Source organism: Ictidomys tridecemlineatus, chromosome 10, assembly GCF_052094955.1.
Source record: "Ictidomys tridecemlineatus isolate mIctTri1 chromosome 10, mIctTri1.hap1, whole genome shotgun sequence".
NCBI lineage: Eukaryota > Metazoa > Chordata > Mammalia > Rodentia > Sciuridae > Ictidomys > Ictidomys tridecemlineatus.
Genome location: NC_135486.1, coordinates 6,401,355 through 6,417,042, shown reverse-complemented (window position 1 = coordinate 6,417,042; position 15,688 = coordinate 6,401,355). Strand labels below are relative to the sequence as shown.

Genomic DNA, 15,688 nt, shown 5'->3' with positions numbered 1-15,688 from the left:
GGGTCACCGGGGGAGTGCCCTTGAGGGAGAACGTGGGACTCTTCCTCTTCTCTGTTGCTTCCTGCCTCATGAAGAGAATGACTTGCTCTCCGTGTACTCTCACCACGATGAGCTACACCCACCAGAGCCCAAAACTACCGGACGATCAATCCTGGGCTGGAACCATCAGGACCATGAGACAAATCAACTTTATTTGTTTGTTGTATAAGTTAACTGCCTTCGGTATTCCCATATAGTGGTGGGAATCTGGCTGATAGAGCAAGGAACACAAGAGACTATTTCCACTTCAGAAGCCCAGGAGGAACATGTACTGGTGCAGGCCAGCTCAGGGGCAGCTGCTGGCGGCAGCCCAGGGCCACGTGGACCAGAGAACCTCCTGGGCTGAGGCTGTCAGGAGAAGAGGAACCAAGGAGGGGCCACTCTCCTTTGATGTTCTACAAGTGCTTAGACTCTGCAAGCTCCTTTGTGATGATGATCTTTGGATTTTAATTCCTGGGAACTTCATAGCCAGAGGGGGTTTATATTCACAGTCAGGACATGTCTATTTTGTTGACGTTTTATAATACGATTTTTATATGATTTTTAAATAAGTGATGTCATTTGAGCATCGCATGATCTTTGATGGGCTATGGAAACAACCTGGCTGAACACAGTTTGAAACAAGAAATGAGACACGCAACCTTCAGTACTGAGGACTCAGGGTGCTCTCTGGACCTTTGTCAGAGCCTTCTGTCCACTGGCAGATGCCCAGAGAAGCCACAGTTAGCTCTGGAGGAGTGACTTCAAGAAGAAAGGAGCAAGACTAGTCCCGACTACTGACCGTCCCCTAAAGGGGCCAGCCACCAGACTAGTAATTATGTCCTGGGGAATCAAAAGTAGAAGGTTGAGAGAACAGCCCAGGGCTGGTGGCTCGGGGGCACTCTCGTTTTCCCTCACGCTTCCCACCCCAGCAGGAAAACCTGCCTGTACAGACCGCAGATCTGGACCCAGAAGGGCAACCCAGGGCCTTCGTCTCCCCCGACTCACCCCACCCACGAAGACAGGGGCGCGTGCCGGTGGCTGCCAGGGATGCATTCACTTCTGGAAAGTATCTGAAAGTCTTTCTCACCTACAGCACTTGATAAGTCGGCCAGTATCTCCTAAATGCCTGCAGTGGACCACGCACTGTGCCCGATACCCTGACCTGGTGATTCCAGGTGAGGGCCGCCATGTCCAGGTGTGTCTCATCAATGACTTGATACAATGTAAACAATAAATATTCACATGTGTCAGCTAAGTTTACGACTGGGGTGAAGATGGAGTGAAAATGAGGAAATAAGGTGAAATCACCTAGAAAGGCTTAAGGAACAGTCAAATCAAGATGCTAAATAATCCAGTACTTGATGAAATACTATTTGTTTCAAGATACTATAAAATCTGTCACTGCTACGAATGGTGTGGCTATGTGACATTTGCGTGTTTGGACATTCCTTCATGGCTTTAGCTTCCCAGGAAAATAGTCTCAAAAGTACCTGAGGAGGCAAGGTTAAGGGTGTGATTGGATTCCTTTTCTGGGAATTCGGGGATGACAGCGGTAGCTGCATTGACTCTGTGCCAGGTGTGGTGCTAAGAGCGCCACACACTGTCTTTTAATCCACAGGGTGATCCTGTGAGGGAGGTACGGTTTCCTTACGGGGCAGCCCCTGAGTGAGCAGCGTGGGCCTCCTCTCGGGAGCCACATGCTAGGTGCCACTTCACTCCTCTGTGCCAAGCACCCTGAGGGGATTCGGCCTCTGAGCATTTGAATGACATGAAATCTCTGCGGTGGGTTGACCTCGTAGCTCCAGCCTCCACCCATAGCACACAAAGATGCCGGACAGTGTGGTTTCTGATGGCAAGCAACTGGAAACGACTTATGGTCAAAAGGAAGCCTGGCTGAGGGGTCAGGATATAATCCCGTGGGATTATCACCTGGACATGGCGCTCCTCATAACTCGAGCAGGGCATTTCTGCCAGGTGTGCGGACACTGCAGCAGACTGGGAGTGGCCCCTGGGCGACGTGGAGGGTGACGCAATCTCCCCTTCCCACTATTCCTCCATTTGTAACTTAGGATGATAATAATAATAATACCTGTAACAGAGCTGTTACGAGTTGAAATATGGAAAGGACTTAGATCAGTATCTGTTATTATCATGCGTGATATTGTTTCCATTATACTTGTTAATGTAAGAACAGAAAAAAAGAACGGCACTGTGTATGAAAATGTTTACATGACTGAAAGAAAACTGGTGGCAAAATACGAAGTCATATTTATTTTTTCCCACTTCCCTGTCCTTTCCTCTATTTTCCTACGATACTGATGTCATTAAAAACTCAAGTTGGCATCAAGTTGTTCAAAACAGGCAGTTTCCTGAGATCTCCTTCCAAGTGCAGGGAACCCAGAGTGTTGGAAAACGGAGGCAGATGCTGCCCGCCAGATGGTGAAGGACTAAAGGTCACCTCTGGATAGGCGTCCACCCTCACCGTGACGAAAGAAGCTGGCTACTCTAAATAAGGCGAAGACAGGCCAACTGTGTGCGATAAAGCTGACTGAAAATCAGCAAGCCGTATTGAATGTTCATATCCAATCTGCTGCCAAAAGATAACTTTCTGGCTTCTCCATAAACATTGAACCTCTAATAACACTGGTCCAAGTTTAATGCTAACCTTGAAGCTTCCTGTGAGCCAGAGCTCCAACTTGCTGCTTCCTGAGGCGACCTCACCATGGAACCCAAGCCATCCCCACCCAGGTTTCTGGACTCGGAGGATCTCCGAAGACCATTTCCAGGGCACTGCCCATCTTCCATTCTTCCCGCCCCATGCACGGCCCCGACGCCCTTCCTGCTGAGTCTATTCCAGAACACTGGCCCTGGCTCGTGTAGTGAGGGCAGGATTCATGCCTCTGTGGCTCATGAGGCTTTTGTACTATCCCATTTCTCAAGATTATTGCCAAATAATTTCTTCCCTTTCTTATTGTATCCCAGAATTTGCTCAACTGCCGGTCGACGCTTTATTTCTGCCAGATGCACGGCTATTTCTGATGAGTTCACTGAGGGAGCTGTTTATTCTCAGTGTCTACTCACCTAAACCTCAACAAGATCCAGGCCATTAACCATGATGAAAATCAGAGCCGGCCTTCCCCCCCCACCCCCGACTTTTTCCCCTGTATCTTTTCCATGTGCAGAGCCTCCTTTGAAGTTAAAGGGCCCTCCATGTGGAAGAGATTGCAAATGATACAAAACAGAATGAGAACTAAGCCCGTCATCTATTTCTCACATTCAAGGACAATAATACACACACACAAAGGAAAATACACCTCAGAGTTAGCAAGGCCTGAATAAAATGGGGATATTTTCCTGAACAAGAATCCAGATAGCTTCTCTGACAGACACACACACACACACACACACACACACACACTTTACTAAATATTAATTTAATAGAAAATTAGTCAACAACATATATTCAAACACACGTATACATTCATCCGCACACTGGCAACACAAGAAAAAAACAGAACCAAAACCAAACCAAGCCTCCACCTCCACGGAGCTTACAGGGGAAGAGACACGAAACAGAGGCTCACACAGAGACATGTGAAGTCACGTCAAGCCACCAGGTGCTGCCACAGAATGGCCCAGTATGCCGAGTGCTCTGACCAGCTCGGGCACCTCACGTCGGGAGAGCTCTGGGGTGGGGGAAGGCTCACAGTGTGGCCGGACGGTACGGCAAAGATGAGCCTGGAGCAGGACCCGCCTGGAGGGGGGCGACCTTGCCTGGCCGGGTGTCTTACGGCCAAGAAATCTGGTCTTCGCCCCGGGAGGAACGGGCCACCCCTGAAGCGGTCCAAGTTGGGCAGCAACATAAGATCTGCACCTGGAAAAGCCCCCGCTGGCCCCGGTTTGGTGAAGAGACCAGAAAGAGGACAGAGGATCCAGGGAGACCAGACAGCTGGCCATGGCGGAGTCCCAAGCTCCGCATGGTGACAGCTGTGACGACAGTGGTGGAAACGCACATGTGGACAGTGGAGGAACCCGAGGGACGCGGAGGAAGAGAAGTTACTGTGAGGGTGACAAGCCGGGGGTGGAGGACGAGAAAGGACGAGGCGCAGGGTGACGCCCAATGTCTGAGGTCCCGGAACAGACTGTGCCGCCTGGGCACCGAGACACACGCAGAGCCACGCTTGGGGCAGGGACGAGTCCCGAGTCCATTCTGGATGCACTGATGGGCTCCTGTGGAACGGACAGTGGCTGCCCAGCAACCTAGATCAGACACACGAACCCGTGAACTGCTGATGGGGAGGTGACTGAGGGTCTGAGTGTCACAAGGAGGACCCAGCACTGAGCCTGGAGGAGAAGCCTGTGGCCCGGCTGGGTGGCGGGAGCGATCCTGTCGGGAGACAGGGCTGGCGGGAAGGTGGCAGGTGGGCCTCATGCTGAGGGCACAGAAGCCAGTGGACGGCCAGATGCAGCTGCCGAGAAACCTCAAGTATCAGAGCCTCCCCGTGTCCAGCCCCCACCAGCTGGCTCAGCAGCCCTCCAGGGTCACTTCTGCGTCCCGACGACGAGGGGAACAGAGCTGAAGTTTCTCTGCTGCTCCGATTTCCTACAATGAATCAATTCTTTCCCCAAATCTCTTCTAGATTTAAAAAAAAAAAAAAAATTCCCAAAGAAAATCACCAACTGTCAGTGAAGACGACATATAAGACAGGACCTGTTTTAAAGAAGTTCTGGAAATTTAGGCCCCGAAAGGCAAGCGACAAGATGTGCTGCCAATCATTCAGGCTCTACCTGTCAATCAATTTACCAATGCCCCAAAAGACTTACCGACACATTTCTAGGTTTTGAGAGTCTGGAAAAATCTATTTACCCTACAAGGCCTCTGAAGCAGAGTGTCAATGGTGTCACTAAGGAAATGCTCAAAGTACCGCAGCTGCTAAATAAATGTTTCCTGAGAAAAAATGCATTCACGGATCCAATGTGGAAATCCAGGTTGGAACCTCTTCTGACGTAAGGGGATCAGGCAGATTCCTTCTTCTCATTTGGGGTGACTGATGGGTCTGTGGATTTGGGCAGTGCAGGCTGGGGGCACATCAGCCACCATAAATGAACAGCTGTCAGTGAGCAGGGATTCCTGCTGGTGCAGAACCAGTCAGCCCGGCCACCCCAGCCCCCAGCCCCGGGTCTCAAGGGCCTCACCACCCTTCTTCAGGGCCGGGCTCTTACTCTGACCACCTGTCTGTCCACCTCCAAATGTCCTGCCTGGCCTGCAGGGCAGAGAATGTCTCGTGCCTCCCTGCTTTGCTTCTCAGAACTCTCTTCAGCATTTGTAAGGATTTTCCTGCTAATGACTATGAGGGGACAGAATTAAAGGCCACGTTCCTATGAACAACCTCTTCCCCCTCCTCCACTCCAGAGACACTGTGGCTTCCCCAGAAATACCAAAGATGATACTCGTGGGGCTCCAAGAAAGACCAAGACGATACTCGTGGGACTCCAAGGCACAAAAACTAAACATAAAAGTCATGGAGGGATCGAGGAAAACGTCACCATTCCAGTGCTATAAAAAGAGAGCGCGAAGGCCTCAGGAAGACTCGGAAGCGGAGGACCAAGGGTTACGGCAGGGCTTCCCAAAGTGCGTTCCCAGAAACACTGTGCAGGCAGGCGCCCACCACGATGGTTTGTACAACCAGAAGGGCCCTGGGGTTCCTGCAATGGCTCATCTTCTCAAGGACAAGGCATTCTTATCTTAAAAATGCTAAGTGAGGGGCTGGGGTTGTGGCTCAGGGGTAGAGCGCTTGCGTAGCATGTGAGAGACACTGGGTTCCATTCTCAGCACCACATACAAATAAATAAAGATCCATTAACAACTAAAAAATATTTTTTAAAAAAATGCTAAGGTGGGCTGGACCTATAACCCTAGAAGCTCAGGATGCTGAAGCAGAAGGATAGAGACTTCAAAGCCAGCCTCAGCAACTTAGCGAGGCCCTGAGCAATTCAGTGAGACCCTGTCTCTAAGTGAAATATAAAAAGGTCTGGGGATGTGGCTAAGTGGTTAAGCACCCTTGGGTTCAATCCATGGTACCAAATAAATAAATAAATAAATAAAGCTAAGGTAAATGTTTCATAACATTTAACAAAAACAGTCCAACCTCAAACAACTGATCGTTAATTAACAGTATTAAAAATTTATTCACACAACAAGTGCTAACTTTTCAGAGCCAAAGACTAGCTGAGTCTAGACTCAGCTACAGGCAACAGAGCCATCCACTCACTGTCCACTGGACGGCCAGGTGGATACTGCTCACTGTGTTAATTGAGTACCTATTAAATGTTTCCAAATGCTAGAACGTACATCCGTGTGTTGGGGTGGGTTGTGGGTGGGTGTGGAAGTCAGAAACAGACACGGAACATAATTAAATCTAAGTGGGATTGTGAGTGCCATGGTGTGTGGGGGGAGGGAGATTTTTCATTCAATCAGAAATTTCCTCTGATAAAGTCCTATTTCAGTAGAGACCAGAGGAGACTCTGTGGATAATATTGGGGAGGGGGAAGGCAGGGAGGTGGGGAACGATTCCAGGAGGAGGGAACAGGTACCAGAATCCTAAGGAAGCCTGTTGCCTGAGCCACAGTGAGGACGTGGGGTCAGAGATGCCAGAGGACACCAGATCCCTTAGGCCTGAGTGGGAACAGCAGCGCCGCCTGCTGGAGGGAAACAGGAAGAGCGCCGACTGGGCGCCATTTGCACAGGCTCCAATGGCCCAACCTATGGAGGAAGGAGGCCCACGTCCCTGAGAGAAACTGGTGTCTTGTTCACAGAATTCACATTCTGTGAATCCATACCCAGAGCACCACTTCACCCAGCGAGTGTTATGAAATCAGAGGAGCCACCAGAGCCACTGGTTGAGTAAAAAGGTTTTGTGGTAAAATTTTAGGATTTCAAAAGAACAACTTTACTAAAGATAATAAAAATGACTGCTGATCCTTCATTAATATTCACTGTGAACAGTGCACTTTAGGGGAGTCGTCTCACCAGTCTTCCCAATGACCCTAAGGGATACCCACCAGCCTTCTTCCTATTCCATCTTTGCATGAGACACAGACACACTGCGTTTTACGACATAATTCTTTCAGCTACCAAGTGGGGACCCAAACTCCTCTTGGGGTCCAGGTCGAGGCTCTTAATCTTTGTATTCGGGGACAAAAAGACAGAGGTTGCTGTCAATCTGCTTTCTTGCTGGATAAAAACGGATCTTCAGCATCTGTCACATTTTCTTACACTGCTTAGGACACAGGAAGCCTTGCAGGATTTCAGGGCCAGAGTTACTGTGAGGAGCCACTCAGACTTGAAATCCAACGAGTGCAAGGACCAGGACTTCCCAGCTGACTCCTAGGTCCACACGAGACTTGCAGAACGGCAAAGCCTCTGGGCCTGTTTGTGGGGAGCAAAGAGCTGGGCGCCCGGCTCCAGGGCTGGCCTTTGTGGGTTCACCTGGGCTAGATGTGTCACCTGGCACAGGTGACCGGACCTCTCTGTGCCTCAGACTTGTTGTGACCACGGACGTGTTGGTACGATGGTTCTAAACCAGGAGCACAGCAACACCAAGGGTCACTGGTGAAGGTGTAGCAGGCCTACCAACCCTCCCATCTAAAATGACAACCCAGAACTGTTGCTCCCAGACCATAAGGACACGGTGAGGATTAAAGAAATAACAAACGTAAAGTGTGTGAAAGAAACTCTTGATACGAATTAATGATTTTCAACGCTGTCCATCAAAATGGGGAAGTGGTGTACACTTTGCAAGGCAGTTTTGAAGGGCCAAGCACCTAGCACCCTGTGTGATATGAAACACTCGTGTGGCTGTTATTATGATCATGACGAAGGCCAAACACACCAGAGAGTGATGTAAACATGGCCAGCACTTTCCGGGGCCGTCGCCAGGGATGGCATTACAAAGGTGCTCCGGGGCCTGCATGGCTCCTTCTCTCCCCTGGTACTTACCGAGCCCACTGCTCTTTGCTCCTAGGTCATCTTGTTCTAACTTACTAGCAGCCGTGTGTTGTGGCCCCCACTCACCTCGTTAGAAGCAGGACGTTCTGTGTCTGACAAGCAGCTCTGCTATTTCCTAGCTCAGTGAACTTGGGGAAATTAGGTTACCTAGGCAAGCTTTTTTTTGTTTTGTTTTTTAATCTGAGAATTGGGGCTAATAATCCTGTCTTCAAATAGATGTTCCCAGCACACAGTGCAATGGATGTACATGACATACTCAGTAAAATGCCCGGCATCTGGTAAATACAAACAAATCAGAGATATCATTGTCAGGCAGAGACGTCCTGTGCTTCATGCTCCTTGGGAATTCTTATATCTTCCCTAGTTCTCAGGGTGACCACGGACTTGTTGGTACGATGGTTCTAAACCAGGAGCAACACCAAGGGCTACTGGTGAAGGTGTAGCAGGCTTAGCAGCACTGTCACCATGTCCCAGTGGAGACCAACCCTCCCATCTAAAATGACATAGCACCAGCTGGAGTTCAGATATGACGCATCCTAACTGATAACCAAGCTCAAACCATTCTCTTTGGAACACTGGCATCTACTAGACTCAGAACCACATTTCAGAGCCACACTGTTGTCGTGACCTATATAGGTGGGAAACTCAGTCACTATAACCAAAATGACGACTGTGGGTAACCATCAATCTGAAGAGTCAATTTGTTTCCTCTGGATGACAAAACCTAATGTTCAAAACTCACAAGCAGTTTTGACACACTGTCGACTTTCCCTGTGGATGCTGGCATCGTGTCGTTATCTTACAGACAGGTTATACATCTGGCCACTTAGCTCCAGATTTTGAAATCCTTACCTCATCTATTCACTGCACAGCTTCTTGTCGGATATCGGTTATGAGCATGGAGAAGATAGTGGTGGATGTGGCCTCTGCTGCTCCTGATCTAACAGAGCACACAGAAAGTTCAAAGCGAGGAGTTGCATAACACTGGAGTGAAGAAGGTACAAGATTCTATGGGAACTCGGGGGAGGGCTGAGAATAGTGCAGACGTCGGGAAAGGACTCCTGAGGATGTGCTATTTCAGCTGAGGTGACTGAGATGCTATTCAGGGGGGAAAACAGAAATGAACGCTTTAGGAAAGAGCACCCAAAAATCTCGCAGGGGTGGGCACAGTGGTCCACACCTGCAACCCCAGCAACTTGGGAGGCTGAGGCAGGAAGTTCCTGAGTTCCAACCCAGCCTCAGCAACTCAGCAAGACTCTGTCTCAAAATAAAATAAAAATATAAAGGGTGTAGAGGTGTAGCTCAGTGGCAGAGCACATGTCTCGCATGTGTGAAACCCTGGGAACCATCCCCAGTACTGCAAAAAAATAACTTGAGAGAGAGAGACAGACAGACAGACAGACACACACACACACACACATACACACACAGAGCACGGAAAAGGCTTGCAACCCTGAAGCAGCCAGCCGCTGCAGTGCAGAACTCAGGAGTGCCAGGGATACGGGAAGGAACAGGAAGCCACCGGGAAAGAATGGGTGGGGGATGTTAAGAATTTGACTTTACCCCAAAATTAAAGAAATGTTTCTGGATGATTGTAAGCCGAGGAGTACCACATTGAGATTTCTGTTTGTATCTAAAGAAAGCAAACTGCATCCAATGTTCCCCTCATTTGTAATTTTAGCAAAAAACTTTTAGGGGAGAGTGTTGGAACTTCTGGTTAAAGTCAGTCTTTCAATTACTTGAGGATTTTAATCACCCATATCCTTCCTGACCTCCTTAATCATTGCTAATTGAAAATTGGCTGTAACTCAAGAGACTCCGTGAGGAATCTTAACCACGTATGTAACAGATGAAGTCTTGATTCCCACCGAAGACTGAAGACCATATAAGTAACAGGCATTCTGATTTCTCTGGGAAATGGAGAGGCCCTGGTAAATATCCATCATCCAGAGCAGCTATTTTGTTAATCTCCTAAACTAGTTGCAGATGTTGGCTCCAACGGCTAGGCTTTGCATCTGTCATTTTAAAAATGTCTCATATTTCCAAACCTGACTCCGCATGCACCGGAAATCAGTGACATGAATTATGAGCGTCAGGAAGAGGAGAAGCCCAAGAAATGCAGACGTGATGGGAGATAATGTTCAGACGGCTCTGTGCACAGGACGGCCGAAGGATGACACAGGTCTTCCTCCAGGACATGGGCCTGCCACCAGACCCTCGAAAACAAGACCCTGCCAGGGGCTGTACCAAACAAGAGGAAGTCATTTATAGACAGTTGGGTTCTCAAAAACAAACCCTCCTGTCCCCTCCCCCTCCTCCACTTTCCAGCGGGTCAACAGAAGACCAGAGCGCCGGAAAAGGAAAAGGCTTTTGAAGAGGGGGAGGAAAAAGTGAGACACCGACGAACGCCAAAAATTCTTTACCTTAATGAAGAGGATCATTTTTAGTGAACTAGGGAAGGAGGCAAGAGAATGACTTGCTATTAAACTAATGTTTTACTTATGTTTGGGCTTTTTCATAAAAGATATGTGTCATTAGAGACTCAAATGAAAATTTATAAAAGTGGTTGGAGATGGTAGAATCCCATGGTGAAAGAATTATATTGCAAACAAGAAAAATCATGAGCATTAAAAATAATTTGAGTGCTGATGGTGGCTGTATTTAGTCTTAATATTTGCATTTTTCAAGCTCATATTTATGTGCACCGTTTTCAAAGTGTCCCTCCATCCATTCAGGCAGTACATCTAACACCCTGCCCACGGGGCCATCCATCACAGGCTGTGTGTAAATAACCTCACTGGGAGCCAGGGCACCAACCTCAGCCAATTATTTGGTAAGAAGGAGCACGGCACAAAGCTTTAAGGAACTGAGACTCGATTATGAAACCAGGACACTCATTTCCTGGATGGGAAACATTCATCCTGTAGCATTCAGCCTAATGGAATTCCCTGCGGTAGGGAAGGGTCTGGTTGCTGAGTCCAAGAAATTTTGTAGTAACTTTAGGGATAAGTTTCATAGTAACCTTAGGGATCTTTCCTTAGTCCAGCTACAGCTCTGCACGTTCACATTTTGTTCTGAAGGTTATCTTTAGGTTTTTGTCTTCTGTACTTACATAATTGGGCAAGACATACTTTTAGGCGAATAAGCCACTTTGATCTTACCAGAACGTTTCAGATAAATCTGAGTAGAGCATTATCTCTTTTACTCTATGAAGACTACTCCAATTAAATAAAAAATCTTGCAAATTCATCCAAAAAAAAAATCTTGCAAACTACTCCCAAGAAAAAGTAAAAATGATTTCCTAGAAACTATGAGGGGCTTGTGTATCAGAAGCAAGAAGAGAAGAGGGCCTACGCAAAGGGGTGGGAGCTTACAGCACACAGGATTTTCAGCTGACATGCAGAGCTACTCTCTGGGGCATCGAAGCCCTCACATTAGAATATGCATACCTGTCTGAGGGTAAAAAATTACATTGCTCTCAAATGGGATTATCAGAGTAGAAACAACATTCTAAAACGTATGACTAAGTGCACAGATGACTTACACTAATGCCAGCATTAGTGCACTGACATCTAGGGACCTTGACCCTGAGACAGTGCAGAGCGCTGGGCCCCAGCGAAGCTAAGCCCTCAGCACTAACCTCCAGATCTGGACGCTCAGCGCGAGCTTTCTTCTGTGAGCATTAAGAATGATTCAAGTTCTGATGGTGGCTGTATTTAGTCTTAATATTTGCAGGACTCTCATTAAAGCCTGAAGGGTATATAAAGATGTCTCTGTTTTGAGGGTTCTGAGTTAAACGTTCCCACTCAGGAGAAATTTCTATCATGTCACTTTACCGGGTGCGAAGACATTCGTGCTCCAGGGACAGAAACTGCAATTGGCCTTGGTCATGGTGGATTTGGGACATTCTAACGCTCAGTGGATTTGATTTCAATGTGGGTAGCAATAAACAAAATCAATATAAAGGCTCTACAGGAGATAGATAGGAGAATTTCTCAGCTCCAAATGGCATTTATTTTCACTATGATGATGGACTAGTGTCATCCTTCTGGAAGGACTTTCTGACAGGGTATGGACATTGTCCCTGAAAGAGACTGCTTGGCACCTCTATGAACAATGAGGTCTTACAACTTGTCCCATCAGCCCCACACACTGCTGAATTGAAAGGGCCTGGGGTCCTCGGAGGACAATAATGAAAGAAACTGGCCCCCCGTGGGGGAATCTGCCTGTGCCCTGGTGGCCCGCACCTGAAAGCCCTCCTGCTTCCTCCCACTCCCCTGGACGCCACCCCAGGTGTCTTCCCAGGGCCCCCACACAATACCCACTTCCCTCCACCAACCAACCAGCCCATCTCAGCTAGCCCAGGAAGATAATCGGGCATGGAGTGCACAGCATGCGTCTCTCCCCAGTGTTGGTGACATTTCTCTTCTAGTCAGAATTTTAATAGCATCTCACATTTATTCTTTTACTTACAAAGAATAACTTCATTTCAAAGGCAAAGTAAATGAATCTGAAGTTGAATAATTAGAAAACTAATTCAATGATAAAACATTGACCGCCAGTAGCCAAGGAGGGCTTATGCCAGAAAAGCAAGGATGGTTAATAAACACAACAAGCAATTACTCAGTCTGCTCAGTCGGTGAAATTCAGTGTTCAAGCAATTAGCTGGGGGTCTCATGTGAAGAATAGCTTATCAAATACATTTTAACTCACATTCTAACATCAAACCTAATGGAGTAGGCTAGACATTTTCATTAAAATAAAAAGCAGCTATAGAAATCCATTTCTCTTTTAGATCATTCAAAAAGGAGCAATATGTGAAAGTAGAAATAGAAGATACAACTATACCAAGAGTTAAGAAAAAAATTATAAACAGAAAACTACTAAAGAATCCAGTAAATTTTAATAACATAAAACAAATCCCTAAAACCAGTAGTTTTCACATAGCAATAAGTAATTGGAAAACATATTTGAAAAAGACATTCAATTTATAATTATAAGGGTATTTTTGTTTTATATTTAAACAAGAAATGTGAATTTTACATAAGTCAAGGTGACCATCTAGGAAATCATAATAAATGAAATGAACAATTTTATCTGATTCAATGAGAAAGCAGAATATGAAAAAATGAGACATCTTTCCAGGTTGATGTACAGGCTTTACAAATATCTCATCAACTGAAATTCAAATAAAACTCACTGGAAAATGACAAGATTGTAATCTTCAAAAAAAGAAGGAATGATCTATAAATGCAAAAGGCATTTTTTAAAAAGAAGGGTTATGAAAGAAAACAGCCTAGCAGACATTCAAATGTATTAGACAGCACAATAATTAACAGTGTGCCACGGTACAGAAACCAGCAGGAGAGCAAGAGGGCAGACCACCTCAGCACAGCCGCTCAGGTCAGAGCTCAGCCGGACAGACTGGGCCAGACCCTGCCACCTCCACACCATGCCACCAAGGGTGAACTGCTTAGCTCCACCAAGCTGCAGTTACATCACTAACAAAGCAGGAGAAACATTGGAGTGATTCACAGGGTTGGTGTGGAACCTGGGGCAGCAGCAGGCCACAGTGCAAGACTTTAAGGAAGGTGAGTGGCAGCGATCATTACCCTCTCACAGCTGGAATTACTTACTGTACGATGGGAAAGTATTGCAAAGCATGTGTATGACTGCACTTAGACATTTGCTCCTTTGGAGGAGGAGGATGATGGAGGGGAATGAAGAGGAAGAGGAGGAGGAGGAAGAGGAGAAGGGGAAGGGGGGAGGAGGAGAAGGAGGAGGAGGAGGAGGAGGAGAGGAGGAGGAGGAGGAGGAGGAGGAGGAGGAGGAGGAGGAGGAGGAGGAGGAGGAGAGGAGGAGGAGGAGGAAGAGGTGAAGGGGAGAAGAATGGCCAATGGAAACAGCGCTGCTGTGTGTGTGCAGCACAGCGCTCTGTACCTTCATAACCCAAGGTGTGCAATCCTCACAACAATCTATCACACAGACACTATCACCACGTCCCTTCTGCAAATAAAGAAATGGTAGAAGAGAGGTGCCAAGCAGCTTGCCCGTGGCTGGCAAGTGGCAGAGCCGGATGCTGCAGGCTGGCAGGAAGGGTGCAGAATCCACGCTCCTAACCTTCATGCTCCACTTCCCAAATCCTGCCTCACTCCCAGGGGGACCCTGGAGAGGGAGTCAATGATGGCTTCATAGACATGCCCCAAACCTAAGGGTGGGTATTTAACTGCCTTTTAAAATGCAAGTGTAGGGGGCTGGGGCGGTAGCTCAGTGGTAGAGCATTTGCCTTGCAAGTGGGAGGCACTGGGTTCCATCCTCAGCACCACATAAAAATAAATAAATAAAGATATTGGGTACATCTACAACTGAAAAAATATTTTTTTAAAGAGAGAGTGAGAGAGACAGAGAGAGAATTTTAATATTTATTTTTTAGTTTTCGGCGGACACAACATCTTTGTTTGTATGTGGTGCTGAGGTTCGAACCCGGGCCGCACGCATGCCAGGCGAGCGCGCTACCGCTTGAGCCACATCCCCAGCCCTAAAAAAATATTTTTTAAAAAAATGCAAATGTAGTAGAAGAAGTTAGAGGAAAGGAACAATACTAAAGTCCATCTCAAAGGAGAGGACAGAACAGTAGTCGCCAGAGTCCACAAAGGGTGTGAGGGAAGGAGGGAGGGACAATGGTCAGTGGGGCAGGGTCACAGCTGGGCAAGAGGAACAATGTTCTGCAGCAGAGGAGGATAACTTCGGTTGAGAACAAGTCATTATTTCAACACAGCTAATGGCGAGTGTTTTGAGTGTTCCTAAGACAAAGCAACATCTAGGTCTGAGGTGATAAATACGCCCCCCTTGCAGTGGTCTGATCATCATACACTGTAGACCTGTTCTGCCATGCCACACCATGCCCCAAAATGGGTGTCATTACTACCTAACAATTACCAATACAGAACACTTTAAAATTTACCTCAAAAACCTTGTAAATAAAATTATACACAAGAAAGTGAGGAAAAGACTTGTTGGTAAATATGACAAAAGATCAATAACATCATTACATCAAAATTCTGCTATGGATCAACAAAAGGAAAAATTTCAGAAGAATATAGATAAAGAGATGAATAGTTCATTCAGAAAAGTTGTCAACTTTTAGTAAGCTTCTCCTTACTAGAAAATTATAAGTGACCACAGTTGAAAAGGGTAGAAGTATGTGAAAGGCAGCAAAACAACTTTATTTTCATATCGGTAATTTTTAAAATCCATAAAAATGACTGGAAAAAAGCATAAATGCCATCATTTTTAATTGTCTAAATCAAAATTAGAAGCTTTTGTCTTATGATATACAAAAAAGTTGAGTAACAGATAAGCAGAAAAATGTTCATTTTATATATAATACCCACAAAATTTAGGATACTAAAAAATCCTAAAAATGCATAAGATAACAATAGTTCCCCAAAAATGGGCACATTGGACTGTCCACAGGAGAGGGAATATACTCTTCTGTAAATTCATGCGATGCTGCTCCATAACTTGCAGTAAGTTAAATGCAAATAACAACAACAATGGATATTCTCTGCATCAGATTATCCGAGTTATGTAAGATCCAACTCTCCACGCTGGGAACTGAGGTACTTAGACATGTAGCTCCCGGGGCCTGTGCACTGA

The 15,688-nt window shown here is 46.6% G+C and overlaps 1 protein-coding gene across 6 annotated transcripts in view; it reads right to left on the bottom strand.

The window, feature by feature from the left end:
- Positions 1-15,688, bottom strand: part of Dnm3 (dynamin 3) — a 460,170-nt gene that overhangs the window by 232,410 nt on the left and 212,072 nt on the right. The gene's annotated exons all lie outside the window — the stretch shown is intronic.